The sequence below is a fragment of the Pipistrellus kuhlii genome, unplaced genomic scaffold, assembly GCF_014108245.1.
Source record: "Pipistrellus kuhlii isolate mPipKuh1 unplaced genomic scaffold, mPipKuh1.p scaffold_m20_p_20, whole genome shotgun sequence".
Classification (NCBI taxonomy): domain Eukaryota; kingdom Metazoa; phylum Chordata; class Mammalia; order Chiroptera; family Vespertilionidae; genus Pipistrellus; species Pipistrellus kuhlii.
This window is the reverse complement of record NW_023425516.1, coordinates 14,470,238-14,495,619: the sequence shown is the minus strand read 5'-3', so window position 1 is coordinate 14,495,619 and position 25,382 is coordinate 14,470,238. Positions and strand designations below refer to the sequence as shown.

The 25,382-nt window shown below is 45.9% G+C and overlaps 1 protein-coding gene and 1 long non-coding RNA gene across 2 annotated transcripts in view; both read left to right on the top strand.

Annotated features, from left to right (window-relative positions):
• Positions 1–25,382, top strand: part of LOC118725258 (MLX interacting protein) — a 47,403-nt gene that overhangs the window by 2,326 nt on the left and 19,695 nt on the right. The window lies entirely within an intron of this gene.
• Positions 16,518–19,234, top strand: LOC118725259. Its single transcript, XR_004989950.2, has 2 exons — positions 16,518–16,855; positions 17,861–19,234. It is a non-coding gene; the product is annotated as an uncharacterized LOC118725259 (long non-coding RNA).

Below are 25,382 nucleotides of genomic sequence, written 5' to 3'. Positions count from 1 at the left end.
CACCTCCCACCCTACTGGTTCTCTTGCTTTACTGCTTCTCCCTGTGCCCAGGTCCTGCCACTGCAGGTCCCCAGTGGGTGCCTGCCTGCCTGCCTGCCGAGTAACTTCTCCAGAGGGTGCTCTGCCTCTCGGTGGGAGGCTGGTGTGGATGGCCCTCAAGTTGAGTTGGCAGTGTGGGACTTTGGTACAGCGTGACAGGAATGACTCAAAACCAGTCAGTGGGCTGGGATGTAGCCTCGGGTTTAGAAAGCAGCCCGGGAACAGGAGGGAGTTTCTGCCCTCAGCTGTCTGTCATGAGCACTGGCTGGCTTTCAGAGAAGTAGGATCCCTTAGGGGGCAACCAGGGAGGAAGACTTTCCCTCAGAGGTGGCCTGACTCTCCTTTCGCTGGGGCCTGAGCCTTCACCCCTGTTTGCCGTTTTTCTCCTTCTCCTTGGCCAAGAGGAAGGCCAGGAGGGCCTCCCCTCCTGGCCTCCTTCCTCTGTGCGTGACTGTTTCTGGCACGGGCTTTCTAACCAACTTCCTGTGTGTCCCCTGGCCTCCTCCTTCTGGCTGCCTAACTCCCTGGTACACTCTGTGCTATATGGTTGTTGTTTTGGTTTCCTGTAAACTGCTGCCTTCCAGCTGTTTCCAGATGAGGTTCAACAGCCCTTTGGAGGGAGGAACTAAGTGCAGGGGAAGTTGTGGTTATTTCCCCCCAGTCCTGTGAAGTGGTCTGGGACGCTGACGGTGATCTGTTCCTGAACATGCAAAGTCTTGGCCTCCTGAAGGGTCTCTGGCAGACGACTTTGGGTGGGGAAATAGGGTGTTGGAGGAATCGGGACTATGTGAGTGCCCAGTGGCCCGCTTGAGTGAATAGCAGTGCTGCTGGGACTCCAGCTTCATCTCGTTTCCTTAAAACCCACGTCCTTCCTATCTTGATTGTGTGCTCAATAATTGGGACATTTTGAAGGGAAATAGTTGCTTCCCTCAAGGCAAAATCTCCATGATAGAAGCTCCCCTTTCCTCAGCCTTTCCGTCTGTCACAGTAAAATGGGGAGGATAAAACTGCCTTGCTGGGTGAATGTTAGGATTAATTGAGACAATGTCTGCGAGTGTGTCTCGTACCTGGCAAATAGGAGGTTTAACAGGCGGAATCCAACTCCGCATCCTCATTCAACTGCCATTGACTAGGAGCCCAAGTTTCTCATCTGTAAACTAAAGGAAATGATGTGTCTGACGGGTCATTTAGTGTGGCTTTCAAATGTGCGCTCGACAAATACTCAATAGGCACATTCTTGGTTCGCCCGTATTTCCTAAGGCTCCACAATGGAGCTATGCACTCTAGAACAGAGTTCACGGCATTTTAAGGACCATTACACATGTAAATCATCCACACAGATTCTGAATGCCTCTAGCATTTAGCTCTTTGTGGTTGGTTTTGGTTTCACTTCTCTAGCTTTCTATGTAGCTCTGTATTAGGGAGTCTTGGCATGAACGTGAGGGGAGGAGTGAGGAGTGATGGTCTTTTTAGGTATATAGAGATAAGCAGGAGCTCTCTGCACAATGGGTTTCTGATGAAGTGGAGATTCAAGGAGACCTTTAATTTGGACCTGTAAGATAGCCTTGGAATACAAGTGTCTAGACTGTGACCTTGAGTAAGTGTAGCCTGTAGGGCAGCCCCCTATGCCTGACCCAAGGTGGGGATAGCTGGGTTAAAGGTTTAGAGCACTGTGCTCTTCAAGCTTTAACTTTTCAAAAGAAGAACTTTCTGATGCTAGGCCTGGTAACTAGTTGTAAATGGGAACCATTTACACAAACGACTAAGTTAGTTTGACTCTTCTGCAATCATGCTGAAGATACGGTTTTTCTCCCCGTGTTTTCCTTAGTCGTTTATCATTGTACTAGGGGCCCAGTGCATGAATTCATGCTCCTTGAAAGTAACTGTGGGCCAGGAGGCTGCGATACACACAGGTGGGTCGCTCGGCCCATCCTCCCCTCCCCTGCCTGGCCCCTCCCGCTGCAGCCTGGTCCCTGTCTGCAGGCAGCCCCCCTCCCCTGCCATGGCCACCACTCCCACACACTGATGGTGCCCACCCCGCTTGCACCCCCTGAACGTGTGGAGCGATTGGGGCTGGCACCAGCAGCAGGCGCGAGTGGGGCTGGTGGTGTCACACTGGAGCGGCATCTGATCATGCTTCAGGAACGGGAGGTAGAGAAGCCCTCAGGGGTGATCAGGGGCGATCAGAGCCAGCGCCACCACTCACACCAGCTGAGGGTGCCAAGCAATCTGTGCACCAGCAGCGGGTACTACAAGCAGCAGTTCCTGTGATGACTGCAGGTGCGAGTGGGGCCGGTGCTGGTGGTGGGTGTGAGAGGCAGCTGCCAACCCCCAATCTCTCCTTAGGAGCAGGGGGAGGTAAAGAAGCCCCGAGGTGCGATCAGGGCCAGCAGTTGCTGCTCACACCCGCTGACGGTGCCGAGTGATCGGGCCGGTGCTGGGCGCTGGCAGTGGGTGCGAGTGGCAGCTCCAGCGCCAGCAGTGGGTACAAGTGGGCCGGTGCTGGCAGCAGGTGTAAGCACTGGGTAGGACCGTGGTGGGCAGGAGCAAAGAATTTTCAGTAACCACCAGAAGCTCTCCCCAATGACAGCGACTGGTACCCCACCTTGGACTGGCACCCCCACTCACTGCTCCATCATCCTGCTGCGGCCGATGCCTGCCATGTTCTACACACACACACCCTGGTGGTCAGCGCACGTCGTAGCGACCGGTTGTTCCACTGTTCCGTCTATTTATGTATTAGCCTTTTATTATATAGGACAGTGTGCCATTAAAGGTTTGGATGGGAGCGAGGGCTATCGAGATGAGAAGGACAGGCTCTCTCCTCAGGAGCTCACAGTCTTGGAGTGGGCAAAAGACAGACCATCGTAGAGCAGTTAGCAAGGACTGTGATAAAAAAAAAAAAAAAAAAGGTGAACCAGGTCAATGGCGGTGCCAACGATTGAGTGTGTGCTTACATAACTGGTATCAATATGGACCGTTTCCCCTGACATCAGGGTTTAATGTGCATTGCGCTTTCCTGTGTTAAGGGTTAAAAATTATGAATCACATTGCCCAGCAGGAAGCCCCAGTGTCCCTTTTACCTATCATCTCCCCTTTAGTAGTTTAGGACCAAATTTTCTTTGTTTATAGAGTCCGATTGGCTAAATGCCATCCTGATGGAAAGGCGAAGGGTGATAACTTTGGGAAGATCCTGGGAAAAGAGGCTGGAGGAGAGGTGGTGGGAGGGCAGGAGAAGAGAAGATTCTCAGATGAACTGAGCAACAACTATATCCTAGATTCTCCTTATATTATCTTATGCATTTCTCACAATAACCCTCTCAGGTAGGTGATGGTAGAGTTCTTATTTTTCATATTTTTTTTTAAAAGAAAGAAAACCTGAGCATAAAAGTTAATTTGTCCTATCACCAAGAGGTTAGTCAACTTGCCCAAGACAGTGTCTAGAGCTGAAATGTTATCTCCCTTATCTACTCATAAAGTCTGCAGTCTTGGAGAGGTGGTGAAAACACCAGTTCTTCTCCTAATGAGAGGCATGGAGAATGCAGGATGGGGAAAACGAATGCCGTTAGGTGGCTCCATGCCCTTCCGTGGCTGCCCTTCCCCACTGGTGAAATCCTGTCCTTCCTAAAGTTGCCCTTGTAAACCCAAAGGGAGTGAGCGCCATGGTCCCCTGTAAGTCCACAACCCTTACTGATTCTGCCTCATGCCATTACATAGACCTGAGCTGCCAGGATTTTCGCTGTCTTCCCCTTTGATCTGCCCACAGAGCCCAAGTGTCTGGCACATACTGAGTGGTTAGGAAATATATATGAAATTGAAAAGGGAAGCTCAGGCACCTGGTCTTGCTTCTGGCAAACTTTTACTTATCTTCACCTGTGCAAAGGCAGACCGCCTCTGTGGAACAATGCTTTGTGGGATGTGGGTGTGGAGTGGGACAGAGGCCTAAGTGTTTTGCTAGGCGGTGTGTGTATTGTGGCTCATATGAACTGAGGTGGTGGGCAAGTTAATGCCCCCCATCCCCACCAAGATGTCCGCATCCTAATCCCCACATCCTGGGGGTATGTTGGGTTACACAGCAAAGAAGAATTAAGGCTGTTAATCAGCAGGGTTTAAAACGGGGATATTATTTTGGATTATTTGGGTGGGCCCAATGTAATCTCAAGGGTCCTCCTTAAAAGTAGAAAAGGAAATCAAGAGAGAACCAGCGAGAAAGAGCAACGGGGAGGGCTTGGCCTGATGTTGTCTTTGAAGCTGGAGGAGGGGGCCCGCAGTTAAGGAGTGTGGGCCTCCTGAAGAAACTGGAAAAGGCAAGGAACAATTCGCCCTTAGATCCCAAGATGCAGTCTGCCGTCATCTTGATTTTAGCCAGCGAGACCCATTTCAGACTTCTGACCTCCAGGACCATCAGATAATAAATTTGAACTGTTCTAAGCCATTAATTTTGTGGTGGTTATAGCAGCAACAGAAACTAATACTGACTTGGTTCCCAAAGTTTATTAACGTAATGTTTTTAAGCACATTGACCCATGTATAAAAATGTCCTTCTTATTTCTTCCACCACCGAAGAGCATAGCAGCACACCCGGAATTATATCAAGTTCTGCTGAGTGTATTAGGCGCCAGTTCAGGGGATCTCGTGATAGGTGGGACCTCGTTTTAAAAGGAAAAGTCTATAAAATGGGCCTTATTCTTGCTTCTCAGTACAATTCCTACAGTAGAGTATGTAATAAAAAAAATACTTATTTTTAAGGATTCATATAATGGTTGATGAAAAATTCACTGTGAGCTCCCATTTAATTAAATTACTGAAATTGAATTACTTCTTGGGTATAATATGTGCAGTCCAGATAGCAAATAGCTTAGGTGATATATTCCATCTTTTGTTGGAATTCTTTCTATAGTTAGAATTCCAGGCCACAGGTCTTGTGTTTTAGTCAGAGCTCTTTTGGCTACCTGGATCAGGGGCCCTCTTGCCCATGCAATGGGAGTTTATTGCAAGTATCTGGAAGGGAGCTGGTTATCTGGAAGGGTGCTGGCAATCTCATGATAATTCTGGGATTCCTGCATTGCCTGATTCCATGGAGGCTGCAGCTGGGTTCAGGCAGCTCTGGGTCCTCAGCTAGGGAGTTTGCCCTCCTTCCTTGGTAATTCGGTACTTCCCTTAGCGACTGGTCTCCTCTCAGACTCCATTTTTCTTTGTGGCATTAATCCTGCTGCCACCAGTTGGCTTTCTCACCTGCTGTCCTGTTCTCTGCTTCTCAGCTTCTGCTTATGGGATCTTCTGCCTCGGCCTGGCTGGAGCTTGCCAGAGGCCTGTGTTTCACACACAGACCTGGCTTAGAGCTTTCAATTACCATCAGCGCTCTTTGCCAGTTGTCTAATTAAATTAGCCTCAAGCCCTAACGGGTCTGGCTCAGTGGATAGGGCGTCAGCCTGCGTACTGAAGGGTCCCAGGTTTGATTCCAGTCAAGGGCATGTACCTTGGTTGCGGGCACATCCCCAGTGGGGGGTGTGCTGGAGGCAGCTGATCGATGTTTCTCTCTCATCAATGTTTCTAACTCTCTATCCCATTCCCTTCCTCTCTGTAAAAAATCAATAAAATATAAAATAAATAAATAAGCCTCATTCAAATGTTTGAGAGGGAGACTGTCCTCTCTGAGCAGACCCTCACCTGCCACAGAGCATGCATCTAGCCATGGTCTTTGGACTTGTTGCTTTTGGCACAAGTGCTTATTCCTTTCAGCAGTGTTAATCAGGTCTCTATTGTGTGCCAGACACGGCTCCCGCCTGTGGGGATATGTTGTAGTAGGAAACAGGACACATGAGTCATCTCCCCTCACAGGGTTTATATTCTAATACTCAGCAAGCAGAGTAGATTTCTATTGTTCATGCAGTGAAGAACATATAGCAGGAGGGAAGATGGCAAGTGACAGGGGATGGAGGTGAGTGGATACTTTATCTTGCTGATCCCGGAACTTCTTTGAGGAGGTGACATTTCAGGTTTGAACTGAAACCTGAGTGGATAGTCATCCAGGCAGTGAGAGAGGCCTAAGCAAAGGCCTAAGGTGGGATGAATGTGGCACAGTCCAAGGCTAGAAAAAGGGCCAGAAAGCTTGGCTGGTATGTGGGCAGGGGGGAGTAGTCAGAATGACTGAAGAGGGGAGGGGCCTTGTTGGCTTTGGTAATAAGTTGGAAATTATGCTCATGGCACTGGGGAGTATGGTTTATTGAGGCCACTCTGTGGAGACTAGTCAATAGGAGGCCATGAGTGGAAATGGGTACCACTGGGGGTCTGTTGGCACCATTCTCAGACAAGGATGGTAGCAGTGGGGGTGATGAAATGTGGATGATTCAAGGTGGGTTTTGAAGTCACTGATGGATTGGATATTCAGGGTGAAAGAGGGAAAAAAAGAAATTAACAATGTCTCAGGTTTTGGTCTGAGCCCTGGGAGCTGAGATGGTCCAGTCAGCTGTGCATGCTAAACTTGGCTGCCTTGGCCACCCCTGAAAGACAGAGCTGTGGGGGGACCAGCTCCCCTGAGAAGAGACTGCAAGGAGGTGACCCAGTGGCATCCTCACTGTTACCAGAGCTATTCTTCGCTTAGCCTGACCAAAATGTTTTGTTGATTCCAGAGAGGAAGGAAGAGTAAGAGAGAGATAGAAACATTAATGATGAGAGAGAATCATCGATTGCCTGCCTCCTGTATGACTCCTACTGGTTGAACCCTGATCTCCTGGTTTCTGCATGTTTTTTTTTTTTAAGGGAGTGATTAAAATGCATTAAAGTTAGAGAATGGTCCTGACCGGTTTGGCTCAGTGGATAGAGTGTTGGCCTGCGGACTGAAGGGTCTCAGGTCTGATTCTGGTCAAGAGCATGTACCTTGGTTACGGGCACATCCCCCAGTAGGGGGTGTGCAGGAGGCAGCTGATCGATGTTTCTTAACTCTCTATCCCACTCCCTTCCTCTCTAAAAAAAAATCAATAAAATATATTTTAAAAAAAATAAAGTTAGAGAATGGTGGTAGCTGAACAACTCTGTGAATATATTAAAAAGAGCAAACACTTTTAAAGGATGAATTTCATGATATGTAAATTATGTCTCAATAAAGGTGTTTAAAATATTTCAAAAATAGTTCAGGTTTTCAACATTAACTTTAGGGAATCTGACTTGGGAAGCACAGGACTAGGTGATGATAAAGATCTTAAATATTGGGGGGGCGCAATGGAAAGATATGTACACATATAATACCTTAATAAAAAAATAAAAATTAAAAAAAGGAAAAAAAAAGTAAATAAATAAAATTAAAAAAGAAAATAAAAAAAAAGATCTTAAATATGTCAGTGTCTATAAATTCCATAATTCTATCTCTTCCATGTACAGAAAGTGAGAGTGATTGGGAAAGTGACCTGCCCTAAGCATTTCCCCTTGATTAAAATTGACTCAGAAATTGATTCTCCAACTTGCCCTCTTGATTGCTAGATCACTCTCGTAAGGTTATCAATCCTATTAAGACCTTTTCCTTCTTAACATTTTCTTTTAGGGGGTCACAACTCAAATGCCCACATGGGCCAGGAAATAAAGTTGGCCATTTATAAGGCTAAGAGGACCTTTGCTGTCTTTTATTTTTTGCTTTTCAAAGTCATGATTACAGAGAAACATTTCTTTGTTGTGAACACCATGTGGGCATAAGTGAAATTGACTTGGTCTTTGTGATGGGAAGGCAATAGGGAGCAGTGGTGCAGTAGAGAATACCTGATTAAAAGGGGCAGCCATCACTCAGCTCCAGGTGATTCTTGTCAGTGTTACAAGATCTGGCATATTTAAAAAATTGGAAGAAATCTGAATTTGTATGTGAACTCCACTTTTAAGTTTTGGTTCAGTCTATAATTTACTGTCTGAGTTTAGAGATTAGGGATTCTGGGGAAATGAGTTTAATCTAGGCTGGATTTAGTTTAGAACTGAGTTTTAGCCTAAGAGATGGAGTATGTTGTGCTGTTTGCCACAGGCACAAGGAAAGTCTTTTTACGTGTTCTCACTCTTTAGTGTACGTTCTGCCCCAGGCTCAAGGTCCCAGGACTATAATCTTCTAGATACAGAATTTTAAGACTGTCTGCATGATAAACCCCAGAAGTATGCATGCTCCTAAGTAGTCAAATATGCCGAGTTATGAGGAACTTGGGCAGTCAGTTAAATAATCTTGTCTTGGAGGTAGAAGGTTGATTCTCCATTTCGTGAAATTCTTGGGCCATAGGTTACTCTTAGCTTTACATTCCACTTCGGACTATTACCCCTTCACCACCAGGCTTGATTGGGGTGGGTATGGTTCATGGAGTGATTCTGTGGTGAAGGAAAGGGATAATAATTTGACTTAACTCCAGACAATAGATTTGGTTATAATTGAAACAAAATTATAACTTCAAATTAGACTAAGGAAGCCTCTCTCTTGGCTCCTGTTTAAAGTTTCTAACCTATATATGACCTCACAGTAATTACCTCTATCTTTTCTTTCCTAGTGTGTGTGTGTGTGTGTGTGTGTGTGTGTGTTTGAGGTGATTAAGAAAGGAATGGACCCTCCCCCAAACACACACAAGAGTATCGTCTGTGTAGCCACCTTGCACATGTTCCCTACCTTTTCTAGCTCTTGGGTTTTCTACTCATATTTGATCTGATCTGGAAAGGTTTTGGCAGATAGCTGTATGGTTCTTAAATGCCATATCTTCTGCTTCTAAGCGAGATTGAAATAGAATTTGGATTTATTAGAGGTACAGTGTTTTCTCTGCTGAGACAGATTCACTGAAAAGTCGGACAATTATTCTTCTAAGCTTAGAACTTACTTTTGGGAATTTTACTGTATTTCCAGGCCCCTTTCCAAAAAAAAAAAAAAAAAAAAAAAATTCCAACACCCAGAGATAACCACTGTTAATTCTCTAGTGTTTATCCTTCCAGACCTTGTGAGTTGTTGTTTTTTTTTTGTGTGTGTGTGTTTTTAGGAACAGTGAGTGTATTCTCCCCTCCCCCCATTTAATAGATTGTGAAATCTTTCCAAGTTCCCAAATATTTATCTGCAAAATGTTTTAGTGACTGAATAGTATTTCATTGTGCATATATAATATTATTTATTTAAGACCTTCCTGCTGGTCATTGAGTTATTTCATGGTATTTTGGGGTAACTTAAAGGTGTTTCTGGGCCCCTGTTCCATTCATCTTTGTTTCTATATCCCAGGTTGGCCACTTTCTCTGAAAATGTCCCTGTGCCTCTTCCTTTTTCCTGACAGAAATCCCCCTTTACCTGAGAACCTTTCAGCAGGACTCTTGAAAAAAAGCAGCAGTAGGCATTGCCACATTAGGTCGCACCTGCCTTGCCACACCCTCATCAGTAAGGTGTGTGTGGAGGAAGGTGGTGAACATATACACAGCTGAAAAGTAGCTGTGCCCGGGGCTGCTGATAGGAAAGCTCCCTGCATTCTCGTGTGCCCCTATAGTCTGCAGAGGGTTGGGGGACACATTGGATGGTGTTTGACACAGTTGTCGGCAACGTGCATGCCTGGACTGCACTCCGAGCTTGCGTGTCTGTGTTGTGCCCTGCTGGCTGACAGACCAATGAGGCCAGGGATGTGAGTGGGATGCCTTCCTTGGCTTTTTGTAGTTCCAGAAGCAGGGAGAGCGTGGAGCCTCACGAGAGGCTGTGAGTTGCACTGCTGCGGTGAGCTCATGTGTGTTGGGGAGCAGTGTGGGTGAATGTTCCTCCGAGTTACAAAACAAAACTCTGGGATGTGGTCGTACATGGAAGGAAAAGCTGATTCACCCCTAGGAAACAATTTAAATACTTCCTATCACATCGAGTCCCGAGATGCTGATCTCTGGCTTTAGTGCCTTACTTACTCATCAGCTTGATCGCTGTGGGGTGTCTCTGGTTTCATCCATCCCATGCTGGCAGGGTATGTGCTGGAGGGGCTGGGTGAAGACCTGAGGACTTCGGCTATGTTTTAAAAACTGGATCAGGTCATCTGACTTCCTAGGCCCAGGGGAGAAGTTAGGCTGCCTCTTGAGGCATCTCACATCAGCAGCTGCCTTCTGGCTCAGAACTCCTTACCGAGGGCTCCCTGTCCCAGCCCAGCAGAGCCTGGCCTGGCCCCTTTTCTCTCTCTCTTGCTGAACATCCATTTATCCGACTAGTCTCCATTTCCCTTTGGCTTTGGAATTCACTATTCTCCTCCAAGAGAAACCTTGGCTGAGGGCGTTGTCCCATGGGAAAAAGCCTTCCCATGAAAGCAAGGAACCCAGTTATCAGCTTAACCTCTGGCTTGTCCTTGGTGTTGTCCTTGCATAGTTGCTGAGAGCCAGCAGCCAGGTGGTGTGGGAAATTCACCTGTGGGCTACATGGCCTCCTCCAGATGCTGCTCAGAGCGGCCTACCAGAGACCTGCTGGTTGCAGTCGAGCTGGTTTGGCCTCTATGCAGCCAGCTGCTTTTTGCTTATCTCTGTTTTTGTGCTTGTTGCTGGCTCCTTGAAGCTTTGGGTGTGTTTGCATAGTGCTTTGAGATGATTGTCACTGATTTTGTGAAATATGGATGAAGCGAACAGGGCAGGGTATGGTGTGAGAAATATTGCAATCTGCTGGTGCCCACCCCCACCATTTCTTCCCAAAGAGAAGTTCTTTGTGTCTTGCCCTAGAGGACCCTGGAGTAGCAGCTTTCAGGCTTTTGTAAAGCTGGGAGCAGCCACTCCAGCCTGGTAGCTCTAATTCAGATCTTGGGTGCACTGCCCTCCTGAATTGACTGGAAAATTGACCCAGCAGCGCTGTAGAAATACTTGACGTTTCAGCCCTTGTCCTTTGTTGGCTAACTTCACTGGAAATATATCAGTAAGTGAGATTCAAATGCATCCAGGGAGCTCAGCTTCTGGGAAGGAGAGCAGGGCTTCAAAACAGCCAGCTCCGTGATGTGTCATCTCTGAGTGGTAGCTGTCTCTGACGCATCACATGGGTTGGATGATGTTGGCTTATGTATGTAACCTCCCCCTTTTAGTGTGATGTCTCAAAGTCATGGGGACCAGCGGTTGAAATGAGTAAAAGAGGGCAGGTTTTTCAACTGGCTCTTGTTGGGCTGTTGCAATCTCTTGACAAAGCCAGCATTGTTTTGATTAAAGCCGTTGATTGGCTTGAATTGCTCTGGTGCTCTGAGCTAGCTGTTTTTCTTCCACCTCAGCCGTGTTCCTGGGGTTAGCTGGTCAAGAAGGGAGAACCTGTTTTCCGTTGCCCTCTGTGCTCAGCAGCATCTGAGGTGATTAGTTAGCCATCCAGAATAGACAGCTGTCTCAGTGGGCATTCCACGCTGCTTCTGACCCCCGGCTGGGTGACAGCCAATCATGGCCTCTTGGCATGGAGCCTCCAGGAGTCAAGCTGCTTGCCTGTGCCCTCAGCCTTACTTGGCACTCGCCTGCCCAGTACAGGAGACCACCTGCTCTGGCCAGGTTCCCCACCTGCTGTTGAGGCTGACATTTATGCTGACCTTTTGGCCTGGCATCTGCCCCTATCATTATGTGTGATGCTTCAAACTTGAGATTTAATCCATAGAGCAAAGAATTCCTCTGGCTGGACTCCCAGACACAGTTCCTCAAGAGTGGGACAGAAACTTAGTGTTTGGCTTCTTTCGGACGTTTTCAGAGGTCACTTTGTCTCACCTCTGCCCCTCATTTAGTTTCGAATTTGTGTGGTCAGATTGGTCATATCAGCTGTCCTTATGGAAGTCCCAGCCTCATAGATGAGGAACTCACAGGGGGTGGAGATAGCCCACACAATGGTGAGAAGATCCAGACTCCATTTCCTTCCAGAATGGGAACTTGGTTTCTTTGCATTTGATTGGATAGCTCTTTAAATGCAGTTGTGATTGTAGAGTGGCATTTGAAGAACTTAGGAGAAATGAAAAAAAAATTTTTTCTTGCAAGATTCTGGCCCCAGACAGCCAAGTTAAGAAGTGCTTTTTCTCAAAAATGGAACTACAAAGGCAGGAGGAGATGATATGTTGTGGACAGAGCTGGGGTGGAGGGTGGTAATATAAAATGACCTTAACCACAAGGTTAGTTCTTACTCAGACATAGTCCTGGGAACCATCCTACATGGTAGATTTGAGGAGCACTGAAGAATCTATCAGTGCATCTAAATCCCTTCTTTTGTTCAGTCCTTTGAGATTTATATTGAAGTTGAGTATTAAAATGTTTGCAAAAATACCTTATTTATTTGCCCTTCTCTTTCGAATAGAGCTTCCTTTGCTATAAGCCAATTTTCCAGATCACCATTGTTTATTTTATTTTATTTTTTTTATTTTTTTAATAAAATATATTTTATTGATTTTGTACAGAGAGAAAGGGAGAGGGATAGAGAGTTAGAAACATCGATGAGAGAGAGTCATCGATCAGCTGCCTCTTGCACACCCCCTACTGGGGATATGCCCGCAACTAAGGTACATGCCCTTGACCGGAATCGAACCCGGGACCTTTCAGTCCCCAAGCCGACACTCTGTCAACTGAGCCAAACCGGTTTCGGCACCATTGTTTATTTTGTTAGTCATATATTTTATAAACCTAAGCTTATTAATGGAAAGGGGAAATCTCTCCCAAATGCATGGTAGCCATCACTGCTTCTTGAACACATTGATGGTAGTATAACTTTTGATTATTTAGATGCCTGTTTCTGAATATTTTTATTGTATTATTACCGTAACGTCTTGATATTCTTGCACTGTTAAGGTACATTTGCTTTTCTAGCCAGAGCTCTCTTGTGAGTTGGGTTTTCAAATTTTTAATGGTTGTCTCCTGCAGGATCTTGGTGCCACTTGTGCTGCAGTGTTTACCACTTACTTTCCCTTTTTGTCTGGTGCCTCTCTCTTGCTATTGGTTTACTTGTTAAAATGAGGGTAAAATAAGAGTAATTAACTTAGTGAGGGTTTAGAGACCCTTCTTTGAATCAAGTGCACAGACCTTTATTATCTATCTTTAATTATTTTATTTACTTCTGTATAACTAAATAAAACTCCACATAGTTGCAAGATAATGCTGTACTTATAAGCTTCTCTTTCAGAATAATCCTAAGCCATTCTTTATCCCATTGCATCAGTCAAGTTTGTTGACCAGATTAACTTGTATGTATGATAGAAATTATCTGCAAATCATATGGAAGAGCTAAGATATTAAACTCTTAAGAAAATTACAGTGTATTCTTATTTCTAAAATGTGGCAAATAAAAAAGTAACTCCAAATCAACATGGTAAACTGTGTCCCATGGGTAATTAATATTACTTTCAATTAATTCTGAGGTGGACATTCACTTTTTCCCCTTTTTCAAGATGGACATAGTTTTGTAAAGGTCTCCCTCTAGCCTTTCTTCTCATTATATAGAAATGGAGAATTCAGACATTTCAGAAAGATAGAAAAAAAACCCCAAAATCATCTGAAACACTGTTCTTGAAGCTATGTACCCTGTATTTTGTTATTGTGTCCTTTTTACTTTCTATATCTTTGTAGGTAAAAATAGAACTGCACTATCATTTTCAGTTGTTTTTTGAAGAGCAAAAGTTTTTAATTTTGTTGAAGTCATGTGTATCTGCAGGTTTTTGTAGCCATAATTTACCAAACCCAAGAGTTTTTCCCCGTTTTTTTTTTTTTTTCCAATAAATTTGTAGGTTTGAATGTTACATTTAGGACTATGATTTATTTGGATTTAATTTTTGAATATGGTATAAGATAAGGCTTAAGATTCAGTTTAAATAGCACTTTGATGTATGTTCTTGTTTATATCTTTTCTCATTCTACTTATTTAATTATAAGTTCTTAAAAGTGTAAAACTAAACTCACGCTGAAATCTTTGATATATGTTGCCAGACTGGTTTTCAAAAGTTTGAAAAGACCACCCCAAGAATGGGAGAAAATATTTGCAATTCATATATCTAATAAGGGATGTGTATCTAGAATATATAAAGTTTATACAACTCAGGAAAAAAAACACCGAAGTTAAAAATTAGCAAATGTCTTGAATAGACATTTCTCCAAAGATGTAAAGATGACCCATAAACACATGAAAAGATACTTAACATTATTAATCAGTGATAGATCCTCCCTTCCTCCAATTGATGGACAGACGTAAACTCCACCTGCAGCCAGATATTCCTGAGCACTGAACCACCAATCAGCACCTGCCAAATACCCTAAGGCCCCATTCCTAAGTCCCTAGGTCCCTAATCATAGGCCTTACATGAAACCACCAATTAGCGTGTGCTGAGTGCCCTAAGCCCCGTCCCCTCTCCTCCCCTTAAAAAGTGCTTGTACCCCGGCCCTCGCTCTCTTCCTCGCTCTATCTCTCTCTGGAAGCAGCCGGCAGTGGTACTCTTCTCTTCAATAAAGCCTGTGTCCTGGCATCCCGGTCTCCGGCCCTCTCTATTTCATCTTTCAAACTGGTGCCTCAGACCCGGGTGAACGTGGACTCGATCCTCTGGCTCTGCTCGGTGGCATGGTCCTGAGTTGATTGGCCCGTTCAGGATACCTCTCGAACCCTGCCATACCAGGACACTTGGAATTTTGTCGCTTTCTTACCAGTAGGCCTCAGGGACCTTCCTGAAACCCCATCCCCACCCCCACCCCCATCTATTTCATCTTTCAATCATTAGGGAGATGAAAATCAAAATCATGGATTCACACCAATTAGCATGTGATAAGTGTTGGCAAAGATGTGGAGAGCTTGGAACTCTGGGAATGTAAAATGCGGTAGATGGTATGGAAAACACTTTGGTAGTTCCTTAAAAAGTTAAATATAGTCCCTTCTGAGTGGTTCAGCTAGTTGGAGTGTCACTCCATGTACCAGAAGGGTTGCGGGTTTGATTTCCAGTCAGGGCACATACCTAGGCTGCAGGTTCAATCCCAGGTCAGGGTGGATACAGGAAGCAACTGATCAATGTTTCTCTAATCAATGCTTTTTCCCTCTCGCTCTCTCAAATCAATTTAAACACACAAAACACACACACACACACACACACACACACACACACATAACCTTGGGTGAGAATTTTAAAAAAGTTGAAGACAGCATGACCTTTATTCCTGAAAATAAAGGTATACCCTTTTATAACCATTGCCATTTTATGCCAAAGAAAATATTAGTTCATATATTGTACAGCCTACATTAAAGTTAGTCCCATTTTCTCAAAACTGTCTTTTGTAACTAGTGTTTATGAATCAGCACTCAGTCAAGACTTTCATTTTGCATTTGGCTTTGATCTCTTTAGTATTTTTTAATCTAGAATAATCCCTCTGCTTTTCCCCCTTGGCAATGACTTTGTGAAGCAGCCAGTCCAGCTGTCTGAAGAATGCCCCATGTACTGCATTATTTTCTTGTTGTGTTGTTTAGCAGGTTGCTCTGTCCCCCGGATTTCCTGTAAACCCGTGTTAGGCTCCAGAGTCTTGATACATTTAGGTTCAATGTTTTTGGTGAGTGTGCTTCACAGATAGTCCCTTAAAGGTGCAAATGTCACCTTTGATCATTTGCTTCGCTGTCTTCATTGTAAAGACATGCTTTTCTCTCTGCCATTAGTAAGTGGGGAGCGTAACTAATTCTGTAGAACTCCTTAAACATTAATGTTTTTTCACCATCTCCCTCAGTTTGGCAATTATCTTGTAACTTCCCTTATTGATTTTTTTTATTTAGAAGAGTTTTTCATTTTTATGTAGTTGAACCACCAATAGTATATAAAAGCTATCTTTCCAAAACTTCCCTTTTCTAAGTCCTGTCCCCTTCTTTTCTTCGTTTCTTCTTTCTTGTTCGGCTTGACTTCAGAAATGGGTGCAACAAGCTAGCTCTTCCTCCTATTCTATCATCTTTTTGGTCTGCACATTCAAAAATTACATTGACACTAAATATGAGCAATGCATGAACTCATAGCTCTCTCTTCTGTTCCCCAGAATCAGCTACTGCTGCTGACCCCCTGCAGTGGCAAGGAACAGGCAGCAGTGAGGTTGAGACTTTGATCCTTAAGGCTCTAATCAGTGGCTCTTACCTTATCATCTCTTATCAAAGCTAAGGATGCAGTAGGGAGGGGACCCAGAAGCCAAACTGCTGGTATTTTGAGAAAGACCTCTTATTCCTTCTGCTTAGAACCCTTTTCTCCACATTTCCTTTCCCTGGTTAGCTCAACCTTCCTACTTGAAGAAGACATCCTGGTTTGTGTGCCCATCCGTGTTTCCACATGTGCGTTTCCATACACTTCATGGGATCCTAGAGGTTCTATATTTCCCATTAGCTTGTGAGGTCCCGAGGTCAAGAGCTGAGACTGGCTTTGTCACCCAATCTTCAGGGAAGAGCCTGACACATCGCACTGAGGTGAATGTTGCTGGGAGTTTCACCTCCTGGCCTGCAGGTGATTTCTTCCCTATGGATGGATGCATTTGCTTCCTGGTTGGGAAAGCAAGGTGTGACTGCAGGCTCTACACATTTGTACCTTATAAAGAGCTGAGGAATGTAAAAGTTTTGATCTTTTTGTTTGTTCTAACTGCCTCAATGTGGGATTCTTAGCATTTTCTAGAGTAACTATTTCTCATTATTTATTCTTATAAAGTCATAGAATTATGGACTTTGAGCTGGAAAGAGCCGTAGCAATAAGCTACACTATGTGAGTCCACCAGCCTTTGCACTTCCTCCTGGAGGCTGCAGGGTTTAGAACATTTCAGCAATCCTCCAGGCTTCCTGCTTTCCCCGCCCTCTTCTGGGTGTTCCAGCTCTATCTCAGTGCTTGATAAGGGACATTATGGAGAAGTGCACCCGTTGTGGGAGGTGAATAATCAGTCCCCAGCTGCATTGTCTTGCTGAGGGCACTTTGTGGGGTAAGGAGACTGCTAGTGCAGGTAATAGGCGACCATAAAACCCCCAACTCCCATTCCTGTTGAAGAACTAATAGGCTTTTCTACTAGCTAGATACTCATCTGTGGTGGAGAGTGAAATGTGCTAGTAAAAAAAAGAAAGATGATTGTATCTGTGCAGATAGGAGTGGGATTTGATTGCTGTCATTGAAAAACATATCTAATCTCCAAATGGTAGTTCTCTCCTGCTCCCAAGGACCTTTCTTGAGTCATCACTCGCCCAAACAGTCACTGGGAGACTAGGCTGCTGTGGCCTCGAGGCCTGTAATTGCACTTTATCACAGCACAGAGAGTCAGAGCAGTTCTGAGCGTCATGGAAACGTCAGCTGAATGCACAAATCTCTTTTATTGAGACCCTCCTGTGTTCCAGACACCATTAGTTCATTCTAAATATCTTGTTTCATTTAATTATCGCCTCTGCTCTGTGAGATAGGTTATCTCGCTCCCCGCCCCCCCCTCTCCCACTCCTCCAATGAAGTTCTGAAAGGCCAGATATCTACTCAAAGCCATATCGTAGGCAGGTGGGGACACCCTCATTTCTTCCCCTCTCCCATGGCCAGCAGCCGGTAACAGTGATTATGAAAGCCGCCTCTGATTAGAAAAGCTGCTCTTGAACTTCAGTCAGCCCTCACTGAAGGCACCCTGTTCCCCCCGTGGAGGGCCTGGCCTGAGGTTCTGGTGATAGATGAATTTTTATGACATGAGGACCGGCGCCGTGGACAGGATCAGATTTCCTCAGTGAAATCGTGACTTGAGAGCAATCAGATGTTAGCCATTCTTCCTTATGTCAGGAAAGTGGAGCAGGCCCTCCCAATAGCATAAAGACTCGGAAACTCTATAGTTTAAACAACAGTTAAAGTGGTTGGCTTCAAGTTTTGTTCATAAGTACCTCTCTCCCTACTCTCCTCCCCCCCCCCAGAAAGCACATTGGTCCCCAAACGATTGCAGGATAAGGAAGTACAAAATCTCCTTCCGTTTGGTTCAGTCTTTCATTCCAGCCCACTGGTTGGTTTTGTCTGTGAATGTGGAGGGGAAACCCCAGCACATCGGGGACTGCAGTTTGGAGGAAATACATGTCCATCACTTTCTGTGATGGCTTTTTCCCTGCTCTGCAGTCTGTTAAGTTATTTGTACCTTAGATATTGTCATTGTATTTTTGTCTATTTTCCCAGGAGGCCTTGAAGCAAGGGTGATGAACAAGATATGCTACCTGACCATAGTTTTTAAAGGCGTGTGTACCCTTTCATGGTGCGATAAGAGCACACTTTTCTTTTTAGGCGTTTGCTGCAGCAGTCAGGATGCAGCCGGGTGAGTGAGGCCTGTGATCATAAACTGAAACTTCACCTTCCACCCCTGTGTTAAGTTTGAGTTTGTGAATAACAAATTATTATTTTTGACAGAAAGGACATAGTGAAAATAAGTATATCACAAAGAAAAAAATATAGGTGTTTTGAATCTGATAAAGATGTAATATGTTCATATATCTGAGGAGACAGTGTCAGCAGTAGGGGGCGCTCATCTCGGTGGGGGTCAGTGTAGATTTACAGTGTTTCCGAAATAGTGACCCATCTGACAGAGATGATCTGGCCTCTGATGTAGTGGGTTGGTCTCCCGCTCTCCTGCCCACCCAAACTCCTGCTACTTGGAAGGTTAACAGCAGGCATGGGGAGAGGACGGAGAGATGGAGAGGTTTAGGCTGACAGCTGATTCTCAGTAGCAGATGGGAGGGAAATTATCTTTAGCAGGCAAAGGTAAAGCAGATTTTATTTTTGAATTTTTATTATGTGAGGAGTGTTGCACAAAGTTTTTTATTGGTTTGCATGCTTTTTAAAATCCCCTCCTCAGAGATAAGTCAGAAGTCTGTGGTTGTGTTGGGGTTTTACAGATCCTTTTCTTCTTTCTTACATTGAATGGCAGCTGTTATTACCCCACATGCCTACCTACTTTGGGGATCCTCTCGTTTGTATCCTTTAGTGCCAGCATCTCCCTTTCTGGAAGTTGGGAGCTTAGAACTGAGAAGGAAGTTGGGCTACTCTACTTTCTCACCCTCCCCCCCCTAAAAAAGGGGAAACTGAGAGCCAGGGAGAGGAAATGACTTGCTGAGCAGAGATGGTATCCCACTTAAAGTCTCACTGCTATTTTGCATCAAAGCTTGGTCTGCAGTGCTGGATCCTGACTCCTGGTTTAGTCTTGCTCCGTTTGTAATATATGTACTCCTCCTCTTCATCCGGAGGATTCCTTTGTGTTCTCTAAAATAGAGCAAATCTGGAAAAGCTGACAATCAGTTAATTTACAAAGATGTGTTATCTGATTTTTAAATGGTGAGGGGAGGGGAAGGAAGGTGGGATGGGAAAGAACATAAACCTAGATCAAACAAACAAGAACACATCCATGTGAGTGTGTGAGGTTCAGGCAGAGAACGGAGCGTGCTCTGACAGAGAGGACCGCTTGGAAGTATTGGGCGCAGGACAGTAAGGGAAGCGTGGGCAAGGCCAGGGAGCAGGGGCTGTTCTGGCCAAGCGTGGGGCCCTGTGAGCAGTAGGAAGACAGTGTAGTTTCATTCGGAGTTCGTTGTATACATACTCTGGTGGTATGTGTTGGGCACTGTTTGTATTGGCGAACAGAACAGTAATGGTCACTCCTCCATGGAAAATGCAGTCTGATTGTGGAGACTGCCGGCAGACACATAACTAGGTAACTGCAGATTGTGGTAGGTACAGGGTGTTGTGAGAGGGCAGAGTGAAATCATTTACCTTGAGAGCGATCCGCAGGGCTCCGGCAGGAAGGTAAGATGTGGAAGATGAAGACATTAGACAAGTGAAGGAGGGTATATCAAAACCAATGTGGACAGCATGGGGTGGGGAGACTCTACTTTGGGGAATATTTAGGGGTTCTATTCTGACTATGAGCAGGGGAACCTCCAAAGGAGTTCCAGCTAGGGCGATGTGAACTGGCAAGCGTTGTCAAGGGCATTCCGGCTTGCTGGGTGGGAAGGAGGGGAGAGAGGAGAAGCTCAGAGAGTAGTAATTCGGGCAGCTAATGTGCAAGCCCGGAGGACACACGTGGAAGGGAGCAGCACCAGTCCCGAGGACACCAGAGATAGAGGCTGAGGGAAGGAGGCGGGAAAGGTGGTGAAGGAGAGACTCAACAGGAGCAGCTGGAGTGACCAGAAGGCCGGAGTGTCCGGAGAAGGCCTGGGTGGGGTGAGGCAAGGGGGCCAAGGAGCAACGTCAGATGTCGCAGGGAGCTCTGGTCAGATGAGGCCGGAAAGTGACGGTTGGATTTGACAGTGTGGACGTTATCAGCGTCCTTGGCGGGAGCAGTTTTGTTGGCTTATTGAGGCAGCAACCAGGATCCACCCAATGTCTCACTTTCACATCTGCTCACGTGCCCCTTGGTCCATCCAGCTCCCTCTCCACCTGCTCCTGCTCCGTACCACTGAGTGCTTCTGACACAGCACATACTTGGCTGTCTGTCCACAGGACATAAGCTCCATAAGGTAGAGACTTGGTTTTGTTCACTGCTCTATTCTTAGCACCGAGAACAGTGCTAAATAAGTGAGTTGAGTAGACGAATCAGGATCGTGTCATGGGGAAAGTCATGGCCACAGTATTCATGCTTTGCGTAGCTATATCAACCCATTTCTTTTGTCAAGCACCACTGAACACAGGGCATAGGTGCTACATAGTACAGTATTAACGGCGGGCTCCAGCTCCTGGCCCCAGAAAGGTTAGAATTTGGTAGTTGTACTTATACTAACTTCAGTTAACTTACCCTCCTGTCACTGTGACCATAGTTATTGTCAGGGTTAAGGTTTGGGGCTTCATGCTCAACAGAGAACAGATTCCGTGGGTTTTCTTTATTAGTCAAAGCTGACTTTTTACAAAGGAGCCAGTGCTTTTAAACCTATTTATAGCTCTTGGCTACCTGGAGAGTGTTACCTTATCCTTTGAAAAGCATCAGACAGCTTCAGATTTCTCTGCCTTTTAAGTAAGTGATGTAGCTGGCAGTGCCTTGAAAATGACTAATGATGGTGACAATAACACTTGTTTCTTGCCAGATTTCATAGGAACTCAGAAACATTTGCAAACATGCTCTATGTCTACTAGTATCACTCCTCTGGTAGCAGTTTCTGTAGTCCTGGCTCAAATGTGCATTGTGTCCCAGACCTCTGTTATTTTCCTCTTTAAGCCCGATGTCTGAAATGGGGTGGGGTGTTTTTAATCTTTATGTAAAAGTCTTAGCCTTGGTGAATATTTGAATCTAATTACTTTCCCCATGGGAGGATGGAAGTGCGAGGGAAGGCTGTGCTCTTGGAGGTAGTTATTCCTAGTACTGATGTGATGGCAATGTCTCACTTGTGCCTGTGGCTTAGCCACTTTATCAGGTGAGGAAGGCAGTTACTCTATCATTTGGGTGGGGCTGTGTTGAATATAATAAAATGTGGATGGTGCTTGTGTTTGCACATGTAACTGTGTGCATTTATTTTTCTTGCTGGTTTCTCTTCCTGTATTTTATTTTTACATTATTTTTCAATGTTAATGAAAGTATTAAGATTAGAAATGAGAAGGGACATATGTGGAGAAGCTTATGGAACACCACACAGCTTTAGGTTCCTCTGAAGTAAGTTAAGTAGCTTGAATAAGTGGAGAAGCATACACTGACCTAGGATGATAATGACCCAGTTGGATGGGTCCATGTTGCCCACATTAATTTATGAATTAAGTGCAATCCCAGTCAAAACACTAAAATGGTTTTCTTTTGAGATTTTACAACATGATCATAAAGTTCCCATGGAAAGATAAATAGGCAAGAATTCTAAAAATTTATTTTAAAATTATGGGACCATCCTTACATAGATACTAGGTGATAAAGTACATCATAATTTGTAATTATTAAAGCACTCTAATACTAGCACAGGATTGAATGTGAATCAGTGATACAAGAGGCCCTAGACGAGCCGAGACCGGTTTGGCTCAATGGATAGAGCGTCGGCTTGGGGACTGAAGGGTCCCTGGTTCGATTCCGGTCAAGGGCATGTACCTTGGTTGCGGGCATATCCCCAGTGGGGGGTGTGCAGGAGGCAGCTGATCGATGACTCTCTCTCTCATCGATGTTTCTAACTCTCTGTCTCTCTCCCTTCCTCTCTGTACAAAATCAATAAAATATGTTTAAAAAAAAAAAAAAGAGGCCCTAGACGAGACACCAAGTAACCACGACAATGAATTCCAGGGAGGACCCATGCCCTGACATGGGAGCCAGACCTGAAAACCTCACAAGCTACCTCTGGGAGGAGGCTCTGCTTGGGCGGGACCCAGGGCAGAGGGCCCACAGCTCGAGGCGATTGCCCTCTCCTGTCTTGCCTCGCCTGTGGCTGCTCCCCATGCTTTGGCACCTCAGTGAACCTCTGTCCGTCTGGAGCCTGTTAGTTTTGGCTCCTAGCAGCCTGTGGAACCAAGCCCAGATCCCAGGAAAGGCCGATAGAGACCACTCTTTTGAAGAAAAATCAGAGTCCTGGACGAGGACCAATCTGACTGAGCATTATTCATCCACTCACTCATTAGAGAAACAGCCTAATAGCCATTCTTCTCATATTCGGATCTCTTGCACAAGTTTTCCATCTGCTCATGTGACTAATTGTCTTCCCCAATTAACTAGAAGCCCTGTAAGGTCTTGGGTTGTCCCTGATCCTATTTTCTTGTTTATTTTGGAAATATAACACATGCACATGTTATAATTAAACAGTATAAAACATTAAACAATGAGAACTAAGTCTCTGACTGACTCCCTTCTTCAGCTCTCCAAATGAAAGTCGGTTTCACTGTTACCTGTTTCTCGCCTATCATTCCTGAGCCTGACTGGCTGTCTTCTTGCCCCTCCCTCCCTTGCTCTCTCTCCCCCTCCTTTCCTCCCTGTGTGTCTGTGCATATCTCCCTGCTGAAAGTACAAATCGTGGCCATACTACATATCTTGCACTTCGGTTCCCCCCGCCTTAATGCAAGTAACCACGATCTTGCCTGTATGTCAGTACAAAGAAATGTGTGTTGGTTTTTAATTGCCCCATGGTGTTTCACTAGGTAGGAGCAGAGCCTGACCAGTGTGGGCCCTTGGTGGGCAGCTTGCTCCCAAGAGGAGAGAAAGAGCCCTGACCACCCACACCGGCTCCTCTTACACTCACCGATGACATGCCTATTCCACCTAGCTGGGAGAGAATGAGGGGGAGGCAGCGCCAGGGATATTTTGCTACTGGGCATCTTAGAAGCATCAAACAAGCAAGTACGGTCAAATGAACAAACAAGTGGCCTGCACCACTGCTCTGGGACTAGGAGTAGGACCTCATTCTACCTGGGACCTACAGAATCCCAAGGCCCCGTCCCAGCCCCACCCTCCCCTGTTCTTAATTCCAGCTCCAGTCTGTGTAAGGCTTGCCCTTTAATTTCCATTCCAGAGCAGTCTCTTGCCAGACCTCTGAAGAATTCGGTCTGCTAGTTCTATCCAACAGTTTTCAGAGGGACCTTTGTTGTACTGTGAACTTCCTTGTTTCATGTCATGAATCTGCCTTCTAGGAAGGGTGGCATGGCAGGGTGAGTATGAGTTTGCTTTATGGAGAAGTTTAGCATTCACTTAGTAACCCCATATTTAAAAGCACCTCCCAGGTGCCAGGCACTGTGCTGAGATGAGTCAGGCACAGGTCTTGACCTTCCCATGGTCTGAGTGGGAGGGCGGGTGGTGCATCCAGGCTCATTGTTCCGTGGGGGAAGCCCCAGGACTGCACAGGCATGTGGGAGGGGCAGGTTTGGGAAGCTTAGGCCAGAGGAGGTCTCTCGTCTGTGCTGGGGGGGGGGGGGGGGCATTGGTCACAGAAATTTTCATTCTGTGTTTCTGGTTACACCTTGATGAAGGAAGAGGGATGATCCTGAGTTAGACTAAGAAGTATCCAGGGCTGGAAGACTAAGCTGGGGCAGGGCCTGGGGAGAAGAAGCCCCACCATAGGTGCTTCCTGGGGTACTGCTCTAGGGAGCTCTGGCAAGCTCTTCAGGGCTCAGGACTTTTTAGAGCAGTCAGCCAGCCTCTCCTGGCCCGTGGCATGGGAGACTGGACTCCGGGTAGCCCTGTAACAAGGGTCCCGTCCAGTTTGGTCTGTGGCTGTCGGCATAGAGAATGTCTCCTCTATCCCACCTTTGAGATTGACAGTGACATCAGCACACAAAAGGCTCTGAGAAACCCGTCACTAAAGAAACTTACAGAAATGTAGTCCCCCAGCCCCCTGCCCCCCCCCCCATTTCCTAACAGTTTGCCTGTGGAATCTTTGCTACCATACAGCTGTGTGTATCGCTTCTTCAGCTCTTGTCTTGAAATTGCCGTGGAGGAGGGGTGGTCAGCCCCCATGAAAACATCCAGGACCTCTCCTTTCACCCTACCCTCTACTTCTGTGGGTGGGGTTTTGGTTTTGGACTCAGACTCTTCTTTGTGTTGGTTGAGCGCCACCTGTTGGCTATTAAGACATTACAGAAATCGGGGTTGGAGTGGGGGGGGGCGGGGCATGTAACAGCAGTTTGTGCTCTGATATCTGGCATACTCCTGCTGAAGTTTGACCACATTTGACATAAATATCAAGGGAAAGTGAAACATTTCAGCAAGAGAGAGGAAGACGACGAGAACCCCCACACTACACCCTGTCAGCTTTGGTTTCCAGCTCACAGGGTCGGATCTCTCTTGCATCACCCCACCCCCTTCACTGTAAGTAACTGAAGCCGGCAGGTGACCTCACTTCTCTGAGAAGATGCTGTTATGCTCAGGTTGCCCTGCTTTGTCTTTGGTAACAGAGTAGCGATAAGGTTGGGTTTGTTGTTAGCCCAGTGGTTAGTTCTTCACCAAACACTGCAGGGCACCCAAGCTGGTTCTCTTCCCAGGAGCCCCCACTTTCCAGTGCCTTTCTCCTGCTTGTGTCTTCTGCGCCGTTTCTGCAGGTGGCAAATGCTTGGTCGGGATCCAGCAACAGTGAAACGAGCCTTTTATCCTGGGCTTTAATGTGAACAAACAATCAGTTATAGGAAAGTTTTGGATATTTTTCCCCTTCAGGACATAAAGAAATAGGGACCGTTTTGTTTTTATTCCTGGAACCACCTGCCTGGTTAGGCATCAGGTTGCTGACAGGTTGAGCGGAGGTGGGGGAAGCGGGTTGGTTTTGCCCGCGGTTGGGACCTAATGCACTCTGGGACGTACTCTGCTCTCCAGCCTGGTCTGTCTGGTAGCACCGCACCCACTCCCACTCCCCACCCTCCAGGCTGCGGCCATGCTGGGTGTTCTCCACTGCACTGGCCAGGTGTGTTCCTGCTCACCTCGGGCCATGGCAGGCCAGGCAGCAGGAACGGCCTCTCCCCCTCTCCTTGGTTTATTTAAAGGTTTCTTATCTTCTAGACCTTGGCTTAGATGTCACC